Here is a 19,034-nt window from a genome sequence, read left to right as displayed (position 1 = left end):
CTGCTGTGTCTGTGCTGCTGTGTCTGTACTGCTGTGTCTGTGCTGCTGTGTCTGTACCGCTGTGTCTGTACTGCTGTGTCTGTGCTGCTGTGTCTGTACCGCTGTGTCTGTACTGCTGTGTCTGTACTGCTGTGTCTGTACCGCTGTGTCTGTACTGCTGTGTCTGTACTGCTGTGTCTGTGCTGCTGTGTCTGTGCTGCTGTGTCTGTGCTGCTGTGTCTGTGCTGCTGTGTCTGTACTGCTGTGTCTGTGCTGCTGTGTCTGTACCGCTGTGTCTGTACTGCTGTGTCTGTACTGCTGTGTCTGTGCTGCTGTGTCTGTGCTGCTGTGTCTGTGCTGCTGTGTCTGTGCTGCTGTGTCTGTACCGCTGTGTCTGTGCCGCTGTGTCTGTGCCGCTGTGTCTGTACTGCTGTGTCTGTACTGCTGTGTCTGTGCTGCTGTGTCTGTACTGCTGTGTCTGTACTGCTGTGTCTGTGCTGCTGTGTCTGTACTGCTGTGTCTGTACTGCTGTGTCTGTGCTGCTGTGTCTGTGCTGCTGTGTCTGTGCTGCTGTGTCTGTACCGCTGTGTCTGTGCCGCTGTGTCTGTGCTGCTGTGTCTGTACTGCTATGTCTGTACCGCTGTGTCTGTGCTGCTGTGTCTGTACCGCTGTGTCTGTACTGCTGTGTCTGTACTGCTGTGTCTGTGCTGCTGTGTCTGTACCGCTGTGTCTGTGCCGCTGTGTCTGTGCTGCTGTGTCTGTGCTGCTGTGTCTGTACCGCTGTGTCTGTGCTGCTGTGTCTGTACCGCTGTGTCTGTGCCGCTGTGTCTGTACCGCTGTGTCTGTACTGCTGTGTCTGTACTGCTGTGTCTGTGCTGCTGTGTCTGTACCGCTGTGTCTGTGCTGCTGTGTCTGTGCTGCTGTGGCTGTACTGCTGTGTCTGTACTGCTGTGTCTGTACTGCTGTGTCTGTGCTGCTGTGTCTGTACTGCTGTGTCTGTGCTGCTGTGTCTGTACTGCTGTGTCTGTACTGCTGTGTCTGTGCTGCTGTGTCTGTGCTGCTGTGTCTGTACTGCTGTGTCTGTACTGCTGTGTCTGTACTGCTGTGTCTGTACTGCTGTGTCTGTACTGCTGTGTCTGTACTGCTGTGTCTGTGCTGCTGTGTCTGTGCTGCTGTGTCTGTGCTGCTGTGTCTGTGCTGCTGTGTCTGTACTGCTGTGTCTGTGCTGCTGTGTCTGTACTGCTGTGTCTGTACTGCTGTGTCTGTGCCGCTGTGTCTGTGCTGCTGTGTCTGTGCCGCTGTGTCTGTGCTGCTGTGTCTGTGCTGCTGTGTCTGTGCTGCTGTGTCTGTACCGCTGTGTCTGTACCACTGTGTCTGTACTGCTGTGTCTGTACCGCTGTGTCTGTGCTGCTGTGTCTGTGCCGCTGTGTCTGTGCTGCTGTGTCTGTACCGCTGTGTCTGTGCCGCTGTGTCTGTGCTGCTGTGTCTGTACTGCTGTGTCTGTACTGCTGTGTCTGTACCGCTGTGTCTGTACCGCTGTGTCTGTACTGCTGTGTCTGTACTGCTGTGTCTGTACCGCTGTGTCTGTACCGCTGTGTCTGTACCGCTGTGTCTGTGCCGCTGTGTCTGTACTGCTGTGTCTGTACTGCTGTGTCTGTACTGCTGTGTCTGTACCGCTGTGTCTGTACTGCTGTGTCTGTGCTGCTGTGTCTGTGCTGCTGTGTCTGTACTGCTGTGTCTGTGCTGCTGTGTCTGTGCTGCTGTGTCTGTACTGCTGTGTCTGTACTGCTGTGTCTGTACCGCTGTGTCTGTGCTGCTGTGTCTGTGCTGCTGTGTCTGTGCTGCTGTGTCTGTGCTGCTGTGTCTGTGCTGCTGTGTCTGTACTGCTGTGTCTGTGCTGCTGTGTCTGTACCGCTGTCTCTGTACCGCTGTGTCTGTACCGCTGTGTCTGTACTGCTGTGTCTGTGCTGCTGTGTCTGTGCTGCTGTGTCTGTACCGCTGTGTCTGTACTGCTGTGTCTGTGCTGCTGTGTCTGTGCCGCTGTGTCTGTACCGCTGTGTCTGTACTGCTGTGTCTGTACTGCTGTGTCTGTGCTGCTGTGTCTGTACCGCTGTGTCTGTACTGCTGTGTCTGTACCGCTGTCTCTGTACCGCTGTGTCTGTACCGCTGTGTCTGTACTGCTGTGTCTGTGCTGCTGTGTCTGTGCTGCTGTGTCTGTACCGCTGTGTCTGTACCGCTGTGTCTGTACTGCTGTGTCTGTACCGCTGTGTCTGTACCGCTGTCTCTGTACCGCTGTGTCTGTACCGCTGTGTCTGTACCGCTGTGTCTGTACTGCTGTGTCTGTACTGCTGTGTCTGTACTGCTGAGTCTGTACTGCTGTGTCTGTACCGCTGTGTCTGTGCTGCTGTGTCTGTACCGCTGTGTCTGTGCTGCTGTGTCTGTACTGCTGTGTCTGTGTCTGTGCTGCTGTGTCTGTGCTGCTGTGTCTGTACTGCTGTGTCTGTACTGCTGTATCTGTGCTGCTGTGTCTGTGCTGCTGTGTCTGTGCTGCTGTGTCTGTTCCGCTGTGTCTGTACCGCTGTGTCTGTGCCGCTGTGTCTGTGCTGCTGTGTCTGTGCTGCTGTGTCTGTACTGCTGTGTCTGTACCGCTGTGTCTGTACCGCTGTGTCTGTGCCGCTGTGTCTGTGCCGCTGTGTCTGTGCTGCTGTGTCTGTGCTGCTGTGTCTGTACTGCTGTGTCTGTGCTGCTGTGTCTGTGCTGCTGTGTCTGTACTGCTGTGTCTGTACCGCTGTGTCTGTACCGCTGTGTCTGTGCTGCTGTGTCTGTGCTGCTGTGTCTGTGCTGCTGTGTCTGTACTGCTGTGTCTGTACTGCTGTGTCTGTACTGCTGTGTCTGTACCGCTGTGTCTGTGCCGCTGTGTCTGTGCTGCTGTGTCTGTGCTGCTGTGTCTGTGCTGCTGTGTCTGTACCGCTGTGTCTGTACTGCTGTGTCTGTACCGCTGTGTCTGTACCGCTGTGTCTGTGCTGCTGTGTCTGTGCTGCTGTGTCTGTACTGCTGTGTCTGTGCTGCTGTGTCTGTGCTGCTGTGTCTGTGCTGCTGTGTCTGTACTGCTGTGTCTGTACTGCTGTGTCTGTGCTGCTGTGTCTGTGCTGCTGTGTCTGTGCTGCTGTGTCTGTGCTGCTGTGTCTGTGCTGCTGTGTCTGTACCGCTGTGTCTGTACCGCTGTGTCTGTGCTGCTGTGTCTGTGTGCTGTGTCTGTGCTGCTGTGTCTGTGCTGCTGTGTCTGTGCTGCTGTGTCTGTGCTGCTGTGTCTGTACTGCTGTGTCTGTACTGCTGTGTCTGTGCTGCTGTGTCTGTACTGCTGTGTCTGTGCTGCTGTGTCTGTGCTGCTGTGTCTGTACTGCTGTGTCTGTACTGCTGTGTCTGTACTGCTGTGTCTGTGCCGCTGTGTCTGTGCTGCTGTGTCTGTGCTGCTGTGTCTGTGCTGCTGTGTCTGTGCTGCTGTGTCTGTGCTGCTGTGTCTGTACTGCTGTGTCTGTGCTGCTGTGTCTGTACTGCTGTGTCTGTGCTGCTGTGTCTGTACTGCTGTGTCTGTGCTGCTGTGTCTGTGCTGCTGTGTCTGTGCTGCTGTGTCTGTACTGCTGTGTCTGTACTGCTGTGTCTGTACTGCTGTGTCTGTGCTGCTGTGTCTGTACTGCTGTGTCTGTGCTGCTGTGTCTGTACTGCTGTGTCTGTGCTGCTGTGTCTGTACTGCTGTGTCTGTGCTGCTGTGTCTGTACTGCTGTGTCTGTGCTGCTGTGTCTGTACCGCTGTGTCTGTACTGCTGTGTCTGTGCTGCTGTGTCTGTACTGCTGTGTCTGTGCTGCTGTGTCTGTACTGCTGTGTCTGTGCTGCTGTGTCTGTGCTGCTGTGTCTGTACCGCTGTGTCTGTACCGCTGTGTCTGTACTGCTGTGTCTGTGCTGCTGTGTCTGTACTGCTGTGTCTGTGCTGCTGTGTCTGTACTGCTGTGTCTGTGCCGCTGTGTCTGTGCCGCTGTGTCTGTACTGCTGTGTCTGTGCTGCTGTGTCTGTACTGCTGTGTCTGTGCTGCTGTGTCTGTACCGCTGTGTCTGCACTGCTGTGTCTGTGCTGCTGTGTCTGTGCTGCTGTGTCTGTACCGCTGTGTCTGTACTGCTGTGTCTGTACTGCTGTGTCTGTGCTGCTGTGTCTGTGCTGCTGTGTCTGTACCGCTGTGTCTGTACTGCTGTGTCTGTACCGCTGTGTCTGTACCGCTGTGTCTGTACTGCTGTGTCTGTACTGCTGTGTCTGTGCTGCTGTGTCTGTACCGCTGTGTCTGTACCGCTGTGGTCTGTGCTGCTGTGTCTGTGTCTGTGCTGCTGTGTCTGTGCTGCTGTGTCTGTGCTGCTGTGTCTGTGCTGCTGTGTCTGTGCTGCTGTGTCTGTACCGCTGTGTCTGTGCTGCTGTGTCTGTACCGCTGTGTCTGTACTGCTGTGTCTGTACTGCTGTGTCTGTGCTGCTGTGTCTGTGCTGCTGTGTCTGTGCTGCTGTGTCTGTGCTGCTGTGTCTGTACCGCTGTGTCTGTGCCGCTGTGTCTGTGCCGCTGTGTCTGTGCCGCTGTGTCTGTGCTGCTGTGTCTGTGCTGCTGTGTCTGTGCTGCTGTGTCTGTGCTGCTGTGTCTGTGCTGCTGTGTCTGTGCTGCTGTGTCTGTACTGCTGTGTCTGTGCTGCTGTGTCTGTACTGCTGTGTCTGTGCTGCTGTGTCTGTACTGCTGTGTCTGTGCTGCTGTGTCTGTGCTGCTGTGTCTGTGCTGCTGTGTCTGTACTGCTGTGTCTGTGCTGCTGTGTCTGTGCTGCTGTGTCTGTGCTGCTGTGTCTGTGCTGCTGTGTCTGTGCTGCTGTGTCTGTGCTGCTGTGTCTGTGCTGCTGTGTCTGTGCTGCTGTGTCTGTACTGCTGTGTCTGTGCTGCTGTGTCTGTGCTGCTGTGTCTGTGCTGCTGTGTCTGTGCTGCTGTGTCTGTGCTGCTGTGTCTGTACTGCTGTGTCTGTGCTGCTGTGTCTGTACTGCTGTGTCCTGTGCTGCTGTGTCTGTGCTGCTGTGTCTGTGCTGCTGTGTCTGTACTGCTGTGTCTGTACCGCTGTGTCTGCACTGCTGTGTCTGTGCTGCTGTGTCTGTGCTGCTGTGTCTGTGCTGCTGTGTCTGTGCTGCTGTGTCTGTGCTGCTGTGTCTGTACTGCTGTGTCTGTGCTGCTGTGTCTGTACTGCTGTGTCTGTACTGCTGTGTCTGTACCGCTGTGTCTGTACCGCTGTGTCTGTACCGCTGTGTCTGTACTGCTGTGTCTGTGCTGCTGTGTCTGTGCTGCTGTGTCTGTACTGCTGTGTCTGTGCTGCTGTGTCTGTAATGGGTGTACAGGATGCTGCGTTCGCTGCTGTCTGCAGACGGAGTGAATCCATCACTCATCACTGTCTTCATAGACGGATACTACGATGTGAGCGCTCACTCAGCTACTCACTCAGCTACTCACTCAGCTACTCACTCAGCTACTCACTCAGCTAATCACTCACTCACCTACTAACTCACTCACTCAGCTACTCACTCAGCTACTCACTCAGCTACTCAGTCACTCAGCTACTCACTCAGCTACTCACTCACTCAGCTACTCACTCAGCTACTCACTCACTCACCTACTAACTCACTCACTCAGCTACTCACTCAGCTACTCACTCAGCTACTCACTCAGCTACTCACTCACTCAGCTACTCACTCAGCTACTCACTCAGCTACTCACTCACTCAGCTACTCACTCAGCTACTCACTCACTCAGCTACTCACTCACCTACTCAGTCACTCAGCTACTCACTCAGCTACTCAGTCACTCACTCACTCAGCTACTCACTCAGCTACTCACTCACTCAGCTACTCACTCACCTACTCACTCACTCAGCTACTCACTCAGCTACTCAGTCACTCACTCACTCAGCTACTTACTCAGCTACTCACTCACCTACTCAGTCACTCAGCTACTCACTCACTCACTCAGCTACTCACTCAGCTACGCAGTCACTCACTCACTCAGCTACTCACTCAGCTACTCACTCAGCTACTCAGTCACTCACTCACTCACCTACTCACTCAGCTACTCACTCACCTACTCAGTCACTCAGCTACTCACTCACTCACTCAGCTACTCACTCAGCTACTCACTCACTCACTCAGCTACTCACTCAGCTACTCACTCAGCTACTCACTCAGCTACTCACTCACTCAGCTACTCACTCACTCAGCTACTCACTCAGCTACTCACTCAGCTACTCACTCAGCTACTCACTCAGCTACTGACTCACTCAGCTACTCACTCACTCACTCAGCTACTCATTCAGCTACTCACTCAGCTACTCACTCACTCAGCTACTCACTCAGCTACTCACTCAGCTACTCACTCACTCAGCTACTCACTCACTCACTCAGCTACTCACTCAGCTAATCACTCAGCTACTCACTCAGCTACTCACTCAGCTAATCACTCAGCTACTCACTCAGCTACTCACTCACCTACTCACTCAGCTACTCACTCACTCACCTACACACTCACCTCACTCAGCTACTCACTCAACCTACTCACTCACCTACTCACTCAGCTACTCACTCAGCTACTCACTCACTCAGCTACTCACTCACTCACCTACTCACTCACTCAGCTACTCACTCAGCTACTCAGTCACTCACCTACTCACTCACTCACCTACACACTCACTCACTCAGCTACTCACTCACCCACTCACTCACCTACTCACTCACCTACTCACTCAGCTACTCACTCAGCTACTCACTCAGCTACTCACTCACTCAGCTACTCACTCACTCACTCAGTCACTCAGCTACTCACTCAGCCACTCACTCAGCTACTCACTCAGCTACTCACTCAGCTACTCACTCACCCTCAGCTACTCACTCACCCACTCAGCTAGTCACTCACACACTCACTCACTCAGTCACCTACTCACACACTCAGCTACTCACTCAGCTACTCACTCACCCACTCAGCTAGTCACTCACACACTCACTCACTGATCTACTCACACACTCAGCTAGATACTCATTCAGCTACTCACTCAGCTACAGACTCACTCAGCTACTCACTCACTCAGCTACTCACTCACTCAGCTACTCAGCTACACACTCAGCTAATCACTCAGCTACTCACTCAGCCACTCACTCAGCTACTCACTCAGCTACTCACTCACTCAGCTACTCACTCACTCAGCTACTGACTCACTCAGCTACTCAGCTACACACTCAGCTAATCACTCAGCTACTCACTCAGCCACTCACTCAGCTACTCACTCAGCTACTCACTCACTCAGCTACTCACTCACTCAGCTACTCACTCACTCAGCTACTCAGCTACACACTCAGCTAATCACTCAGCTACTCACTCAGCCACTCACTCAGCTACTCACTCAGCTACTCACTCACTCAGCTACTCACTCACTCAGCTACTGACTCACTCAGCTACTCACTCAGCTACTCACTCAGCTACTCACTCACTCAGCTACTCACTCACTCAGCTACTCACTCACTCAGCTACTCAGCTACACACTCAGCTACTCACTCACCCCCCCACCCCCAAACCCACCCACCCACCCACTCACCCACCCACCCACTCACCCACTCACCCACCCCACCCACCCACTCACCCACCCACTCACCCACTCACCCACCCACCACACTCACCCACCCACCCACTCACCCACTCACCCACCCACCCACTCACCCACCCACCCACTCACCCACTCACCCACCCACCCACCCACTCACCCACCCACCCACTCACCCACTCACCCACCCACCCACTCACCCACCCACCCACTCACCCACTCACCCACCCACCCACCCACTCACCCACCCACCCACTCACCCACCCAACCACTCACCCACTCACCCACCCACCCACCCACCCACTCACCCACCCACCCACTCACCCACCCACCCACCCACTCACCCACCCACCCCACCCACTCACCCACCCACCAATGCTTCTCTCCCCCCACAGGAGCCCATGGATGTAGTGACACTCTTCGATCTGAGAGGGGTTCAGCATCAACCAGTGGGGATCAAGAATGCACGCATCTCCCAGGTGGGTGGGTGGGTGGGTGGGTGAGTGGGTGGGTGGGGTGGGTGGGTGAGTGGGGTGGGTGAGTGAGTGGGTGGGTGAGTGAGTGGGTGGGTGGGTGAGTGGGTGGGTGGGTGGGTGAGTGGGTGGGTGAGTGGGTGGGTGGGTGGGTGGGTGGGTGGGTGGATGGGTGGGTGGAGTGGGTGAGTGGGTGAGTGGGTGGTTGGGTGAGTGGGTGAGTGGGTGGGTGGGTGAGTGGGTGGGTGAGTGAGTGAGTGAGTGAGTGGGTGAGTGAGTGAGTGGGTGAGTGAGTGAGTGGGTGAGTGGGTGGGTGAGTGGGTGAGTGAGTGAGTGGGTGGGTGAGTGGGTGGGTGAGTGGGTGAGTGAGTGAGTGGGTGAGTGGGTGAGTGGGTGGGTGAGTGGGTGGGTGGGGTGAGTGGGTGGGTGAGTGGGTAGGTGGGTGGGTGGGTGGGTGAGTGAGTGGGTGAGTGGGTGGGTGAGTGGGTAGGTGAGTGGGTAGGTGAGTGAGTGGGTGGGTGAGTGGGGTGAGTGGGTAGGTGAGTGGGTAGGTGAGTGGGTGGGTGAGTGAGTGGGTGAGTGGGTGGGTGGATGGGTGGGTGAGTGGGTGAGTGGGTGAGTGGGTGAGTGGGTGGTTGGGTGAGTGGGTGAGTGGGTGGGTGGGTGAGTGGGTGGGTGAGTGAGTGAGTGAGTGGGTGAGTGAGTGAGTGGGTGAGTGAGGTGAGTGAGTGGGTGAGTGGGTGGGTGAGTGGGTGAGTGGGTGAGTGAGTGGGTGGGTGAGTGGGTGGGTGAGTGGGTGAGTGAGTGAGTGGGTGAGTGGGTGAGTGGGTGGGTGGGTGGGGGGGTGGGTGAGTGGGTGAGTGAGTGGGTGGGTGGGTGAGTGGGTGGGCGGGTGAGTGGGTGGGCGGGTGAGTGGGTGAGTGGGTGGGTGGGTGAGTGGGTGAGTGGGTGGGGTGGGTGAGTGGGTGGGCGGGTGAGTGGGTGAGTGGGTGGGTGGGGTGGGTGAGTGGGTGAGTGGGTGGGGTGGGTGAGTGGGTGGGCGGGTGAGTGGGTGAGTGGGTGGGTGGGTGGGTGAGTGGGTAGGTGAGTGAGTGGGTGGGTGGGTGAGTGGGTGGGCGGGTGAGTGGGTGAGTGAGTGGGTGGTTGGGTGAGTGGGTGAGTGGGTGGGGTGGGTGAGTGAGTGAGTGGGTAGGTGAGTGGGTGGGTGGGTAGGTGAGTGGGTAGGTGAGTGGGTAGGTGAGTGGGTAGGTGAGTGAGTGGGGTGGGTGGGTGAGTGGGTAGGTGAGTGGGTAGGTGAGTGGGTAGGTGAGTGAGTGGGTGGGTGGGTGGGTGAGTGGGTGGGGTGGGCGGGGTGAGTGGGTGGGTGAGTGAGTGGGTGGGTAGATGAGTGGGTAGGTGAGTGGGTAGGTGAGTGAGTGGGTGGGTAGGTGAGTGGGTAGGTGAGTGGGTAGGTGAGTGAGTGGGTGGGTAGGTGAGTGAGTGGGTGGGTGGGTGAGTGGGTGGGCGGGTGAGTGGGTGGGCGGGTGAGTGGGTGGGTGGGTGGGTGAGTGGGTGAGTGGGTGAGTGGGTGGGCGGGTGAGCGGGTGAGTGGGTGGGTGGATGAGTGGGTGAGTGGGTGGGTGGGTGAGTGGGTGGGCGGGTGAGTGGGTGAGTGAGTGGGTGGGCGGGTGAGTGGGTGGGCGGGTGAGTGGGTGAGTGGGTGGGTGGGTGGGTGAGTGGGTGAGTGGGTGGGTGGGTGAGTGGGTAGGTGAGTGGGTGAGTGAGTGAGTGGGTGGGTGGGTGGAGTGGGTGGGCGGGTGAGTGGGTGAGTTGGTGAGTGGGTGAGTGGGTGGGTGGGTGAGTGGGTAGGTGAGTGGGTGAGTGGGTGAGTGGGTGGGTGAGTGGGTGAGTGGGTGGGTGAGTGGGTGGGTGAGTGGGTAGGTGAGTGAGTGGGTGGGTGAGTGGGTGAGTGGGTAGGTGAGTGGGTAGGTGAGTGGGTGGGTGGGTGAGTGAGTGGGTGGGTGGGTGGGTGAGTGGGTGGGTGGATGGGTGGGTGAGTGGGTGAGTGGGTGAGTGGGTGAGTGAGTGGGTGGTTGGGTGAGTGGGTGAGTGGTGGGTGAGTGAGTGAGTGGGTGAGTGGGTGAGTGGGTGGGTGAGTGAGTGAGTGGGTGGGTGAGTGAGTGGGTGAGTGGTGAGTGGGTGGGTGAGTTGGTGGGTGAGTGGGTGAGTGGGTGAGTGAGTGGGTGGGTGAGTGGGTGGGTGAGTGGGTGGGTGAGTGGGTGAGTGGGTGAGTGGGTGGGTGGGTGGGGGGGTGGGGGGGTGGGTGAGTGGGTGAGTGAGTGGGTGGGTGGGTGAGTGGGTGGGCGGGTGAGCGGGGTGGGTGGGTGGGCGGGTGAGTGGGTGGGTGGGTGGGTGGGTGGGTGAGTGGGTGGGTGGGTGAGTGGGTGGGCGGGTGAGTGGGTGGGTGGGTGGGTGAGTGGGTGAGTGGGTGGGTGGGTGAGTGGGTGGGCAGGTGAGTGGGTGAGCGGGTGGGTGGGTGGGTGAGTGGGTGAGTGAGTGGGTGGGTGAGTGGGTAGGTGGGTGAGTGGGTGGGTGGGTGAGTGGGTGGGCGGATGAGTGGGTGGGCGGGTGAGTGGGTGGGCGGGTGAGTGGGTGAGTGGGTGGGTGGGTAGGTGAGTGGGTAGGTGAGTAGGTGAGTGGGTAGGTGAGTGGGTAGGTGAGTGAGTGGGTGGGTAGGTGAGTGGGTAGGTGAGTGGGTAGGTGAGTGGGTAGGTGAGTGAGTGGGTGGGTGGGTAGGTGGGTGGGTGAGTGGGTGGGCGGGTGAGTGGGTGGGCGGGGTGAGTGGGTGGGGTGGGTGGGTGAGTGGGTGAGTGGGTGGGTGGGTGAGTGGGTGGGCGGGTGAGTGGGTGAGTGGGTGGGTGGGTGGGTGAGTGGGTGGGTGGGTGGGTGAGTGGGTGGGCGGGTGAGTGGGTGAGTGGGTGGGTGGGTGGGTGAGTGGGTGAGTGAGTGGGTGGGTGAGTGGGTGAGTGGGTGGGTGGGTGAGTGAGTGAGTGGGTGGGTGGGTGAGTGGGTGGACGGGTGAGTGGGTGGGTGGGTGGGGTGAGTGGGTGAGTGGGTGGGTGGGTGGGTGAGTGGGTGGGTGGGTGGGTGAGTGGGTGGGTGGGTGGGTGAGTGGGTGGGCGGGTGAGTGGGTGAGTGGGTGGGTGGGTGGGTGAGTGAGTGGGGTGAGTGGGTGGGTGGGTGGGTGAGTGGGGTGAGTGGGTGGGTGGGTGAGTGGGTAGGTGAGTGGGTGAGTGGGTGAGTGGGTAGGTGAGTGAGTGGGTGGGTGAGTGGGTGGGCGGGTGAGTGGGTGAGTGGGGTGAGTGGGTGGGTGTGGGTGAGTGGGTAGGTGAGTGGGTGAGTGGGTGAGTGGGTGGGTGGGTGAGTGGGTGGGTGGGTGAGTGGGTGGGCGGGTGAGTGGGTGAGTGTGGGTGGGTGGGTGGGCGGGTGAGCGGGGTGAGTGGGTGGGTGGGTGAGTGGGTGAGTGGGTGGGTGGGTGAGTGGGTGGGGCGGGTGAGTGGGTGAGTGGGTGGGTGGGTGGGTGAGTGGGTGGGTGAGTGAGTGGGTGGGTGAGGTGAGTGGGTGGGTGGGTGAGTGGGTGGGTGGGGTGGGTGGGTGGGTGAGTGGGTGGGTGAGTGGGTGGGTGGGTGGGTGGGTGGGTGGATGGGTGGGTGAGTGGGTGAGTGGGTGAGTGGGTGGTTGGGTGAGTGGGTGAGTGGGTGGGTGGGTGAGTGGGTGGGTGAGTGAGTGAGTGAGTGGGTGAGTGAGTGAGTGGGTGAGTGAGTGAGTGGGTGAGTGGGTGGGTGAGTGGGTGAGTGGGTGAGTGAGTGAGTGGGTGGGTGAGTGGGTGGGTGGGTGAGTGGGTGAGTGAGTGAGTGGGTGAGTGGGTGAGTGGGTGGGTGAGTGGGTGGGTGGGTGAGTGGGTGGGTGAGTGGGTAGGTGGGTGGGTGGGTGGGTGTGAGTGAGTGGGTGAGTGGGTGGGTGGGTGAGTGGGTAGGTGAGTGGGTAGGTGAGTGAGTGGGTGGGTGAGTGGGTGAGTGGGTAGGTGAGTGGGTAGGTGAGTGGGTGGGTGAGTGAGTGGGTGAGTGGGTGGGTGGATGGGTGGGTGAGTGGGTGAGTGGGTGAGTGGGTGAGTGGGTGGTTGGGTGAGTGGGTGAGTGGGGTGGGTGGGTGAGTGGGTGGGTGAGTGAGTGAGTGAGTGGGTGAGTGAGTGAGTGGTGTGAGTGAGTGAGTGAGTGGGTGAGTGGGGTGGGGGTGAGTGGGTGAGTGGGTGAGTGAGTGGGTGGGTGAGTGGGTGGGTGAGTGGGTGAGTGAGTGAGTGGGTGAGTGGGTGAGTGGGTGGGTGGGTGGGGGGGTGGGTGAGTGGGTGAGTGAGTGGGTGGGTGGGTGAGTGGGTGGGCGGGTGAGTGGGTGGGCGGGTGAGTGGGTGAGTGGGTGGGTGGGTGGGTGAGTGGGGTGAGTGGGTGGGTGGGTGAGTGGGTGGGCGGGTGAGTGGGGTGAGTGGGGTGGGTGGGTGGGTGGGTGAGTGGGTGAGTGGGTGGGTGGGTGAGTGGGTGGGGCGGGTGAGTGGGTGAGTGGGTGGGTGGGTGGGGTGAGTGGGTAGGTGAGTGAGTGGGTGGGTGGGTGAGTGGGTGGGCGGGTGAGTGGGTGAGTGAGTGGGTGGTTGGGTGAGTGGGTGAGTGGGTGGGTGGGTGAGTGAGTGAGTGGGTAGGTGAGTGGGTGGGTGGGTAGGTGAGTGGGTAGGTGAGTGGGTAGGTGAGTGGGTAGGTGAGTGAGTGGGTGGGTGGGTGAGTGGGTAGGTGAGTGGGTAGGTGAGTGGGTAGGTGAGTGAGTGGGTGGGTGGGTGGGTGAGTGGGTGGGTGGGCGGGTGAGTGGGTGGGTGAGTGAGTGGGTGGGTAGATGAGTGGGTAGGTGAGTGGGTAGGTGAGTGAGTGGGTGGGTAGGTGAGTGGGTAGGTGAGTGGGTAGGTGAGTGAGTGGGTGGGTAGGTGAGTGAGTGGGTGGGTGGGTGAGTGGGTGGGGCGGGTGAGTGGGTGGGCGGGTGAGTGGGTGGGTGGGTGGGTGAGTGGGTGAGTGGGTGAGTGGGTGGGCGGGTGAGCGGGTGAGTGGGTGGGTGGATGAGTGGGTGAGTGGGTGGGTGGGTGAGGTGGGTGGGCGGGTGAGTGGGTGAGTGAGTGGGTGGGCGGGTGAGTGGGTGGGCGGGTGAGTGGGTGAGTGGGTGGGTGGGTGGGTGAGTGGGTGAGTGGGTGGGTGGGTGAGTGGGTAGGTGAGTGGGTGAGTGAGTGAGTGGGTGGGTGGGTGAGTGGGTGGGCGGGGTGAGTGGGTGAGTTGGTGAGTGGGTGAGTGGGTGGGTGGGTGAGTGGGTAGGTGAGTGGGTGAGTGGGTGAGTGGGTCGGTGAGTGGGTGAGTGGGTGGGTGAGTGGGTGGGTGAGTGGGTAGGTGAGTGAGTGGGTGGGTGAGTGGGTGAGTGGGTAGGTGAGTGGGTAGGTGAGTGGGTGGGTGGGTGAGTGAGTGGGTGGGTGGGTGGGTGAGTGGGTGGGTGGATGGGTGGGTGAGTGGGGTGAGTGGGTGAGTGGGTGAGTGAGTGGGTGGTTGGGTGAGTGGGTGAGTGGGTGGGTGAGTGAGTGAGTGGGTGAGTGGGTGAGTGGGTGGGTGAGTGAGTGAGTGGGTGGGTGAGTGAGTGGGTGAGTGGGTGAGTGGGTGGGTGAGTGGGTGGGTGAGTGGGTGAGTGGGTGAGTGAGTGGGTGGGTGAGTGGGTGGGTGAGTGGGTGGGTGAGTGGGTGAGTGGGTGAGTGGGTGGGTGGGTGGGGGGGTGGGGGGGTGGGTGAGTGGGTGAGTGAGTGGGTGGGTGGGTGAGTGGGTGGGCGGGTGAGCGGGTGGGTGGGTGGGCGGGGTGAGTGGGTGGGTGGGTGGGTGGGTGGGTGAGTGGGTGGGTGGGTGAGTGGGGTGGGCGGGTGAGTGGGTGGGTGGGTGGGTGAGTGGGTGGGTGGGTGAGTGGGTGGGCAGGTGAGTGGGTGAGCGGGTGGGTGGGTGGGTGAGTGGGTGAGTGAGTGGGTGGGTGAGTGGGTAGGTGGGTGAGTGGGTGGGTGGGTGAGTGGGTGGGCGGATGAGTGGGTGGGCGGGTGAGTGGGTGGGCGGGTGAGTGGGTGAGTGGGTGGGTGGGTAGGTGAGTGGGTAGGTGAGTAGGTGAGTGGGTAGGTGAGTGGGTAGGTGAGTGAGTGGGTGGGTAGGTGAGTGGGTAGGTGAGTGGGTAGGTGAGTGGGTAGGTGAGTGAGTGGGTGGGTGGGTAGGTGAGTGAGCGGGTGGGTGGGTGAGTGGGTGGGCGGGTGAGTGGGTGGGCGGGTGAGTGGGTGGGTGGGTGGGTGGGTGAGTGGGTGAGTGGGTGGGGTGGGTGAGTGGGTGGGCGGGTGAGTGGGTGAGTGGGGTGGGTGGGGTGGGTGAGTGGGTGGGCGGGTGAGTGGGTGAGTGGGTGGGTGGGTGAGTGGGTGGGCGGGTGAGTGGGTGAGTGGGTGGGTGGGTGGGGTGAGTGGGTGAGTGGGTGAGTGGGTGGGCGGGTGAGTGGGTGGGTGGGTGGGTGAGTGGGTGGACGGGGTGAGTGGGTGGGCGGGTGAGTGGGTGAGTGGGTGGGTGGGTGGGTGAGTGGGTGAGTGGGTGGGTGGGTGAGTGGGTAGGTGAGTGGGTGAGTGGGTGAGTGGGTAGGTGAGTGAGTGGGTGGGTGAGTGGGTGGGCGGGTGAGTGGGTGAGTGGGTGAGTGGGTGGGTGGGGTGAGTGGGTAGGTGAGTGGGTGAGTGGGTGAGTGGGTGGGTGTGTGAGTGGGTGGGTGGGTGAGTGGGTGGGCGGGTGAGTGGGTGAGTGGGGTGGGTGGGTGGGCGGGTGAGCGGGTGAGTGGGTGGGTGGGTGAGTGGGTGAGTGGGTGGGTGGGTGAGTGGGTGGGCGGGGTGAGTGGGTGAGTGGGTGGGTGGGTGGGTGAGTGGGTGGGTGAGTGGGTAGGTGAGTGAGTGGGTGGGTGGGTGAGTGGGTGGGGCGGGTGAGTGGGTGGGCGGGGTGAGTGGGTGAGTGGGTGGGTGGGTGGGTGAGTGGGTGAGTGGGTGGGTGAGTGGGTAGGTGAGTGGGTGAGTGGGTGAGTGGGTAGGTGAGTGAGTGGGTGGGTGGGTGAGTGGGTGGGCGGGTGAGGGTGAGTTGGTGAGTGGGTGAGTGGGTGGGTGGGTGAGTGGGTATGTGAGTGGATGAGTGGGTGAGTGGGTGGGTGAGTGGGTGAGTGGGTGGGTGAGTGGATAGGTGAGTGGGTAGGTGAGTGAGTGGGTGGGTGAATGGATGAGTGGGTAGGTGAGTGGGTAGGTGAGTGGGTGAGTGAGTGGGTGGGTGGGTGAGTGGGTGGGTGGATGGGTGGGTGAGTGGGTGAGTGGGTGAGTGGGTGAGTGAGTGGGTGGTTGGGTGAGTGGGTGAGTGGGTGGGGTGAGTGAGTGAGTGGGTGAGTGAGTGAGTGGGTGAGTGGGTGGGTGAGTGAGTGAGTGGGTGAGTGAGTGAGTGGGGTGAGTGGGTGAGTGAGTGGGTGAGTGGGTGGGTGAGTGGGTGGGTGGGTGAGTGGGTGGGTGAGTGGGTGAGTGGGTGAGTGGGTGGGTGGGTGGGTGGGTGGGGGAGTGGGTGAGTGGGTGAGTGAGTGGGTGGGTGGGTGAGTGGGTGGGTGAGTGGGTAGGTGGGTGGGTGGGTGGGTGAGTGAGTGGGTGAGTGGGTGGGTGAGTGGGTAGGTGAGTGGGTAGGTGAGTGAGTGGGTGGGTGAGTGGGTGAGTGGGTAGGTGAGTGGGTAGGTGAGTGGGTGGGTGAGTGAGTGGGTGAGTGGGTGGGTGGATGGGTGGGTGAGTGGGTGAGTGGGTGAGTGGGTGGTTGGGTGAGTGGGTGAGTGGGTGGGTGAGTGAGTGAGTGAGTGGGTGAGTGAGTGAGTGGGTGAGTGAGTGAGTGGGGTGAGTGGGTGGGTGAGTGGGTGAGTGGGGTGAGTGAGTGGGTGGGTGAGTGGGTGGGTGAGTGGGGTGAGTGAGTGAGTGGGTGAGTGGGTGAGTGGGTGGGTGGGTGGGGGGGGTGGGGGGGTGGGTGAGTGGGTGAGTGAGTGGGTGGGTGGGTGAGTGGGTGGGCGGGTGAGTGGGTGGGCGGGTGAGTGGGTGAGTGGGTGGGTGGGTGAGTGGGTGAGTGGGTGGGTGGGTGAGTGGGTGGGCGGGTGAGTGGGTGAGTGGGTGGGTGGGTGGGTGAGTGGGTGAGTGGGTGGGTGGGTGAGTGGGTGGGCGGGTGAGTGGGTGAGTGGGTGGGTGGGTGGGTGAGTGGGTAGGTGAGTGAGTGGGTGGGTGGGTGAGTGGGTGGGCGGGTGAGTGGGTGAGTGAGTGGGTGGTTGGGTGAGTGGGTGAGTGGGTGGGTGGGTGGGTGAGTGAGTGAGTGGGTAGGTGAGTGGGGTGGGTGGGTAGGTGAGTGGGTAGGTGAGTGGGTAGGTGAGTGGGTAGGTGAGTGAGTGGGTGGGTGGGTGAGTGGGTAGGTGAGTGGGTAGGTGAGTGGGTAGGTGAGTGAGTGGGTGGGTGGGTGGGTGAGTGGGTGGGTGGGCGGGTGAGTGGGTGGGTGAGTGAGTGGGTGGGTAGATGAGTGGGTAGGTGAGTGGGTAGGTGAGTGAGTGGGTGGGTAGGTGAGTGGGTAGGTGAGTGGGTAGGTGAGTGAGTGGGTGGGTAGGTGAGTGAGTGGGTGGGTGGGTGAGTGGGTGGGTGGGTGAGTGGGTGGGCGGGTGAGTGGGTGGGTGGGTGGGTGAGTGGGTGAGTGGGTGAGTGGGTGGGCGGGTGAGCGGGTGAGTGGGTGGGGCGGATGAGTGGGTGAGTGGGTGGGTGGGTGAGTGGGTGGGCGGGGTGAGTGGGTGAGTGAGTGGGTGGGCGGGTGAGTGGGTGGGCGGGTGAGTGGGTGAGTGGGTGGGTGGGTGGGTGAGTGGGTGAGTGGGTGGGTGGGTGAGTGGGTAGGTGAGTGGGGTGAGTGGGTGAGTGGGTAGGTGAGTGAGTGGGTGGGTGGGGTGAGTGGGTGGGGCGGGTGAGTGGGTGAGTTGGTGAGTGGTGAGTGGGGTGGGTGGGTGAGTGGGTAGGTGAGTGGGTGAGTGGGTGAGTGGGTGGGTGAGTGGGGTGAGTGGGTGGGTGAGTGGGGTGGGTGAGTGGGTAGGTGAGTGAGTGGGTGGGTGAGTGGGTGAGTGGGTAGGTGAGTGGGTAGGTGAGTGGGTGGGTGGGTGGGGTGAGTGAGTGGGTGGGTGGGTGGGGTGAGTGGGTGGGTGGATGGGTGGGTGAGTGGGTGAGTGGGTGAGTGAGTGGGTGGTTGGGTGAGTGGGTGAGTGGGTGGGTGAGTGAGTGAGTGGGTGAGTGGGTGAGTGGGTGAGTGGGTGGGTGAGTGAGTGAGTGGGTGAGTGAGTGAGTGGGTGAGTGGGTGGGTGAGTGGGTGGGTGAGTGGGGTGAGTGGGTGAGTGAGTGGGTGGGTGAGTGGGTGGGTGAGTGGGTGGGTGAGTGGGTGAGTGGGTGAGTGGGTGGGTGGGTGGGGGGGGTGGGGGGGTGGGTGAGTGGGTGAGTGAGTGAGTGGGTGGGTGGGTGAGTGGGTGGGCGGGTGAGCGGGTGGGTGGGGTGGGCGGGTGAGTGGGTGGGTGGGTGGGTGGGTGGGTGGGTGGGTGGGTGGGTGAGTGGGTGGGTGGGTGAGTGGGTGGGCGGGTGGGTGGGTGGGTGGGTGGGTGAGTGGGTGAGTGGGTGGGTGGGTGAGTGGGTGGGCAGGTGAGTGGGTGAGCGGGTGGGTGGGTGGGTGAGTGGGTGAGTGAGTGGGTGGGTGAGTGGGTAGGTGGGTGAGTGGGTGGGTGGGTGAGTGGGTGGGCGGATGAGTGGGTGGGGGCGGGTGAGTGGGTGGGCGGGGTGAGTGGGTGAGTGGGTGGGTGGGTAGGTGAGTGGGTAGGTGAGTAGGTGAGTGGGTAGGTGAGTGGGTAGGTGAGTGAGTGGGTGGGTAGGTGAGTGGGTAGGTGAGTGGGTAGGTGAGTGGGTAGGTGAGTGAGTGGGTGGGTGGGTAGGTGAGTGAGCGGGTGGGGTGGGTGAGTGGGTGGGCGGGTGAGTGGGTGGGGCGGGTGAGTGGGTGGGTGGGTGGGTGAGTGGGTGAGTGGGTGGGTGGGTGAGTGGGTGGGCGGGTGAGTGGGGTGAGTGGGTGGGTGGGTGAGTGGGTGGGTGGGTGGGTGAGTGGGTGGGCGGGTGAGTGGGTGAGTGGGTGGGTGGGTGGGTGAGTGGGTGAGTGGGTGGACGGGGTGAGTGGGTGAGTGGGTGGGTGGGTGAGTGGGTGAGTGGGTGGGTGGGTGAGTGGGTAGGTGAGTGGGTGAGTGGGTGGGTGGGTGAGTGGGTAGGTGAGTGGGTGAGTGGGTGGGTGGGTGAGTGGGTGGGTGGGTGAGTGGGTGGGCGGGTGAGTGGGTGAGTGGGTGGGTGGGTGGGTGAGTGGGTGAGTGGGTGGGTGGGTGAGTGGGTAGGTGAGTGGGTGAGTGGGTGAGTGGGTAGGTGAGTGAGTGGGTGGGTGAGTGGGTGGGCGGGTGAGTGGGTGAGTGGGTGAGTGGGTGGGTGGGTGAGTGGGTAGGTGAGTGGGTGAGTGGGTGAGTGGGTGGGTGGGTGAGTGGGGTGGGTGGGTGAGTGGGTGGGCGGGTGAGTGGGTGAGTGGGTGGGTGGGTGGGCGGGGTGAGCGGGTGAGTGGGTGGGTGGGTGAGTGGGTGAGTGGGTGGGTGGGTGAGTGGGTGGGCGGGTGAGTGGGGTGAGTGGGTGGGTGGGTGGGTGAGTGAGTGGGTGGGTGGGTGAGTGGGTGGGCGGGTGAGTGGGTGGGCGGGTGAGTGGGTGAGTGGGTGGGTGGGTGGGTGAGTGGGTGAGTGGGTGGGTGGGTGAGTGG

At 61.1% G+C, this 19,034-nt stretch overlaps 1 long non-coding RNA gene across 1 annotated transcript in view; it reads left to right on the top strand.

Moving 5' to 3' along the window:
- The window catches only part of LOC144739199 (uncharacterized), an 18,244-nt gene extending 10,131 nt beyond the window's left edge, over nt 1-8,113 (top strand). The window contains exons 3-4 of the long non-coding RNA XR_013589372.1: nt 5,388-5,463; nt 8,029-8,113. This is a non-coding gene — a long non-coding RNA (uncharacterized LOC144739199). The remainder of the gene's footprint in view (nt 1-5,387; nt 5,464-8,028) is intronic.
- The last annotated feature ends 10,921 nt before the right edge of the window (nt 8,114-19,034 follow it).

Source organism: Lampetra planeri, unplaced genomic scaffold (genome assembly GCF_965212315.1).
Source record: "Lampetra planeri unplaced genomic scaffold, kcLamPlan1.2.h2 scaffold_1364, whole genome shotgun sequence".
Lineage (NCBI taxonomy): Eukaryota > Metazoa > Chordata > Hyperoartia > Petromyzontiformes > Petromyzontidae > Lampetra > Lampetra planeri.
The sequence above is the reverse complement of the archived record's forward strand: the minus strand, read 5'-3'. Positions and strand labels throughout refer to the sequence as shown.